We start from the raw sequence: 6,000 nt of genomic DNA on the forward strand, positions 1-6,000 counted from the left end.
TTCCTCTGGAGTACTGAAATAATTTAAGAGGCAATTAGACTGAAGTGACTGGAATGTTCTGTGTTCCTACCTAAGAAAACCCAAATGCAACTCATGTTTTTCTTGTGAATTAATAATATTTTTAAAAATTAATCATAACCAACCACAAACCAGCAATTCATCTCTGTTTAAATAACCAGGCATCACCCACCTGAATACCCTAAATAAGGTGACTATATGACTGTACTCAAATCAGTTATTAAATTTGGTTTGCTTCCTCATGCACCTTATAAAAGTCTTTCCTTCATGCCCTTCTTGTGCAACCCAAACGACAAATCCTAGCTGGCGACCTTAAAATTAATAAATCTGTTTGCTCAAATAAACTCTTTAACTTTCTAACGGTGCCTCAGTTTAATATTTAACAGAGTAAAGAGGGCCTAGGGACGCGGCGAACCACCCACAGCTCCTCCCAGGCACAAGGCCTGCGCAGAGTCCGGATCCTCCCCTATGGCCCTCGCCCCCACGCTGTCGCCGCACTATCTGGGGTGACGCGAGGCTGCGGGCGTTGAGCTGCCCATCAAGAGCTCTGGGCGGGGCCAAATTGCCGCAGGGATGAGACCCGAGGCCCGGAGTCCCGGGGGCCGGCCCAGCCCCACCCGGTGGCCAGAGGTGACTGTGGACTGCGTCCAGGGATACAGGTCCCAAACACCGAAGATATAGGGAAACCCGGGCTCCACCACAGGCGGTTCCCGCGATTTCCACCAGCCCCTCCCCTCCTCGGAACACCCGACATGAACACTCACCATTTCCCGGCTTCCAGGTGTTCCTGCGTCCTCCCTACGGATCTCCCAGTACCTGCAGGTCACAGAGAGACAGATGCAGTGGCAAAGCCACCTGGATATTCTGGAGAGCAGGAAATGAAACAGTGAAGAAGGACAAGCTCAGCGAACAGCCGCAAGAGACAAAGGCCCCTCTGGATACCGGAAGCCACCCCTCCTCTCTGGCTGCGCTCCCGATTGGACAGTTTTCTCTACAGCACCGCTGATTGGATAAGACTTCAAGCTCCAGCCCCTCTGGCCCTGAGTGACAGGAGGTTTGATCAGACACCGGCTAAATGAGGTCAGAACGGCAGGTTTCCGGCAGGTTTTTTTTCCCTGCATAGGGACGCGACCCTGCCTGCGGATGTTTCCATTTGCTGTCGTATATAGTTTTATGTCCATTGATGAATAATACCTATACAGTACATATGTACGTTACTTACAAATGAAAACAATATAAATGACATTTATTTTAAAGCTTAAGACGTTATAGCCTTTCTGGCCTTTTGTCTTCTGAGGAGGCAGCCTGAACTTTGAAAAGGGAGGCAATCCTCTAAGCCCGCAATGTCCAATAAATAAAAATGTGACACACGTGTGTCATTAAAATTTTCTATTAGCCATATAAAAGATAAACAAGTGAAATTGATTATAACATTTTACTTAACTAATATATTCAAGATATGATTTTTAAATGTTATAAATTATTAATGAAGGGGGTTTTTTGAAACAATATCTTCATAACTTACTCTGTATTTTAAAACCTCCAGGTACTTGGCAGGTGTAAAAGACTAGTGGTTGCTACATTGAAGTGCAACTCTGACTTCAGGGAGGTGAAGGGCCTAAACCATTCTTTTCTGTTGGGGTTGAGGGAACATCCTACTATCATTTCTCCTCAGGCTCAAGGGTGGAAAAAAAGATGCCCTGAGAGGTCCACTGTCTCCTTTCTACTGCTTCCAGAAATAAGACAGTGAGCAAAGGACATTAAAAGGCACAATTCGTAACTGTATGGTTTTGGTAAATAAATGAACCCATTAATCTTCACCTCTCTTAAGAATATATTTTCATAATTCCCAGAAAATTGTATCATAATTCACAGAATTTCATAATTCCCAGAAAACTGCCATGGGCAGTTTTTTTTCTTTCTGTAGAAGCAACTTAACTGTAATTTTTTAAAATCATAGGTTCATTTTGCCTGAAATTATACAGTATTATTTTATGTGCAGCTGTGCCACACAGTGCTATTCATGAGTTTCATTAGGGTGTGTTCTTCAGTAATTTGTTCCTTTGTATTGCTGAATAGTGTTCTGCTGTAAGAATGCTCCACAATTTGTTCGTTTGTTTTCCTATTGATAGACATTTGGGTAATTCCTGGTTTTGGCAATTATAACTAAAGGTTATGTGAACATTCTTGAAAAAATACATTTTGCATTAAATTTAATTTTCATTATGATTGAAATATCATCTCTGCAATTTTTTGTGTTTGTGCCAAGAATTATAATATGCGTCTTTAACATAGTATAAATGCTTTATTTTTAATACATTTAAAATACATCTTTACTATTAAATAGTTCAGTTTACCTCTTTCTATCCTTTATGCTTTGGCTATAAATTTCATATTTGCATATTGTAAATAAAACGCAGTAGAGTTGCAGATCTTGTAAAAAAGTAAAGACAAAAAGTGTTATAAATATTTGAAATTAGATATGTTGAGAATATGCAAATATAATGCTTCAACATTAATTTATAACCAGAATTTTTTTATCCATCAGTGAGTCTTGCCAAAAGTAATTATTACTGTGATTTTTCTAGTGTTAGTTTTCTATTTGGTATTATTTATCTACATTTATTATTTGACATTATTTTATAAAGAAGCTTTGTCCCTTCCTTCATTTTTTCCCCTTCCTTTCTTCCTTCATTTTTTTCACCCTTCTTTATATTTTCCATCCCTTCCTTCCTTTCTCCCCTCCCTTTTTTTCTTCTTTTTTTCATTTCATATTTTCTAACCTATAGATTGAGGGGTATTAACATCAGAAAGCCCAAGTGGAAGTCACTAGAATTTCCCCTACACAGGGACATAATAAAGCAAAAGAAATACCACATTCTTGGAGGGATTTAAAAGATTAGTACTACCATCGGTGACTTGAAAGATAGAGGTTATAATTCACACCACATCTACATTCAACTTGCCTATCTGGACAATGCAGATGATGGACAAAACTTAGAAAATGATCATGGATTACAATAAGCTTAAGGCAATGACTCCAATTGCAGCTTCTTAATCAGATATAGTTTCTTTGCTTGAGTAGATTAGCATATCCCCATGATACCCGGCATTCAGCTATTGATCCAACAAATGCTTTTTGCTCTACACCTGTCCACAAGATCCACCAAAGGCAGCTTGCATTCAGCTTGCAAAGCCATCTACACACATCATCTTGCCTATGTCGTAATGTAGTGCACAAGGACCTTGATGGTATTTTCTTCCAAAAGATACCATAGTTGTCTATTATTACATTGATAGTATTATGCTGATTGCACCTAGTGAGCAACAGTTATCTACTCTAGACTTATTAGTAAAACATTTACTAACATCTAGGATCTACAAGGAACTCAAACATACCAGAAAAAGAAAAGAAAAAAAAATGTACATGTCAGAATGAGAAAGATATCCCTTAAAAATGCATGGATGCGCACTTCAGTGATTTCTAGAGGTCTAGGGTGTGGAGTGTGCTAAGATATTACTTCTAAGGTGAAAAATACACCACATCTGTCTTCTTTTGCAACTAGAAAAGCGGTACAATGCCTAGTAGAATTCTTGAGATTTGGAAATCAACAAACTTCTCATTTGGATGAGTTACTCTGCCCATTTCCCAAGTGTCCCCAAAGGCTGCTTGTTCTGAGTGGGGTTCAGAACAAGAGAAGGCTCTTTAATGAGCCCATGGCTTAATGCAAGCTGCTCTGCTTCAGGGGCCATATGATCCAGTAGATCCAATGGTGCTTGAAGTACCAGTGGCAGACAAAGATGCCATTTGAAATTTTGGAAGTCCTTTATAGGCAAATCACAGTGCAGTTTTCAGATTTTTGTTGCAAACTTCTTCCATCCTCTGTGAAGAACGTTTCCCCTTTGGAGAAACAGACCTTAGCCTACTCTTGAGTCTTAGTAAGGACTGAATTCTTAACTATGTCTCACCAAGTTACCACAGTGATCTGCACTGTCCATTATGAACTAGTTTTTATATAACCCAAAAAGCCATTAAGTGAGGCATGCACACTAGCACCTCATCATTAAAATAAAGTTATGTATACTTGACTGGGCCTAAACATTTCCTGAGGACATGGGTAAGTTACATAAAGAAGTGGTCCAAATGCCCATGGTTTGCCCTCCTGCTATAGTCTCTTCTCTCATTCAGCATGCACCTATGAGCTCATAAACTTCTCATAATTAGCTGACAAAGGGGGCACACCTCATCAAAAGGGTACCTGCATAATGACCATTTGTATGCCTGACCCTGAATTGTACCCCAGATTTTTTTTTTTTTTTTTTGAGTTGGAGTCTCACTCTGTCTCCCAGACTGGAGTGCAGTGGCTGTTCCCAGCCTTGACCTGCTGGGCTCCGGCGATCCTTCTGCCTCAGCCTTCCAAGTAGCTAGAATTACAGGTGCACGCTACCATGCCTGGCTAATTTTTTTTTATTTATTGTAGAGATGAGGTCTCGCCAAGTTGCCCAGGCGGGTCTTGAACCCGCGGGCTCAGGCAATCCACTCACCTCGGCCTCCCAAAGCATGGGATTACAGGCTGAGCCACCGAGCCCAGCATACCCTACATTTTTAGAATAAAAAAAAAATTAGCTGACAAAGAGAACACGTGGGCCTGTTTACATATGATTCTACATAATACACAGACCACCCAAAAGTGGACAGCTCAGCACTAAATCCCCATAAAGGACAGTGATAAAGTCCAATCCTCTCCATGAGCAGAGCTTTCAAAAGTGTACCTGATTGTCCACTTTGCATGGTAAGAAAAATAGCCAAATGTGCAATTATATGCACATTGGCCCCATGTGACTGCTCACCATGCAATAGTCTCATCAAAGGAAAATTTTAAAAATCAAGTGAGTAAGATATAAATCAACTTATTTCCCAGCCCCCTCTTTCATTGCCTATTGAGTTCATGGTAACAGGGATAGGGCTAGGCATGGACTTAGCAGGTGGATTTTCACTCACCAAGACTGGCCTGGCTATGGCCACAGCTGAGCTCCCAATCTGCCAGAAGCAAAAATGAACACTGAGTTTCCAATATGGTACCATCCCCCAGGGTGATCAGTCAACACATTGAGTCCATGGCATTTCTTCCTTCCTGGAAGGGGCAGTGTATTGTTTGTACAGAAACGGTCATTTACTCTGGATATGCACTGCCCTTTCCTGCATGCAATGCCTCTGCCAAAACTTCCCTCTGTGAACTGATTGCATGTCTTATTCACTTATGTTATGCCAAACAATTGTGTGATTTTTGGTAAAACAAAATAAAATAAAATAAAACTGACTTTGGAGCCAAGGAAGTCTAACAATATCCCATGCTCATGGAGTTTATAATTTTACCATGTTTTCCACCATCATGAAGCAGTGACTTGATACAAAGGTGGAGTGGTCTCTTGAAGTCTAATTACAGAGTTAGGTAGATGGCAATAACTGCAGGACTGGAGCAGCATTCTCCACATGGCTGCATATGATCTGAATCAGCAGCCAGTACATGGTATGGTTTATCTTACAGCCAGGATTAATGAATTCAGGAATAAGAGGATGTAAGTGGTTGTGGCATCAATCACCGCAACTGTGAAGTGACCCACTAGCCAAATTGTCCTTTTTTCTCCTCACAACTTTATGTTCTACTGGCCTAGAGGTCTTGATTCAAGAGAGAGGAATGATTCTACCAGGAGACACAGCAATGTTTCCATGGAACTGGACTTTAAGACTGCCACTGACAGCCGGGCTTGGTGGCTCAGCCTGTAATCCCACACCTTGAGAGGCTGAGGTGAGTGGATTGCCTGAGCCCTCAGGTTCGAGAGCCACCTGGGCAACTTGGTGAGACCTCATCTCTACAATAAATAAAAAAATTAGCTGGGTGTGGTAGCGCGCGCATGTAATTCCAGCTACTTGGAAGGCTGAGGCGGAAGGATCGCTGGAGCCTAGCAGGTTGAGGCTGC

At 41.2% G+C, this 6,000-nt stretch overlaps 1 protein-coding gene across 1 annotated transcript in view; it reads right to left on the bottom strand.

Moving 5' to 3' along the window:
* LOC103270421 (zinc finger protein 93-like) overlaps positions 1-936 on the bottom strand; it is a 55,185-nt gene extending 54,249 nt beyond the window's left edge. Inside the window, exon 1 of the mRNA XM_021717519.1 lies at positions 783-936. The gene's annotated coding sequence lies outside the window, so the exon portion shown is untranslated. The remainder of the gene's footprint in view (positions 1-782) is intronic.
* Between the last annotated feature and the right edge of the window lie 5,064 nt (positions 937-6,000).

Source organism: Carlito syrichta, unplaced genomic scaffold, assembly GCF_000164805.1.
Source record: "Carlito syrichta isolate Samal-C Ts95f unplaced genomic scaffold, Tarsius_syrichta-2.0.1 Scaffold309825, whole genome shotgun sequence".
Taxonomy (NCBI): domain Eukaryota; kingdom Metazoa; phylum Chordata; class Mammalia; order Primates; family Tarsiidae; genus Carlito; species Carlito syrichta.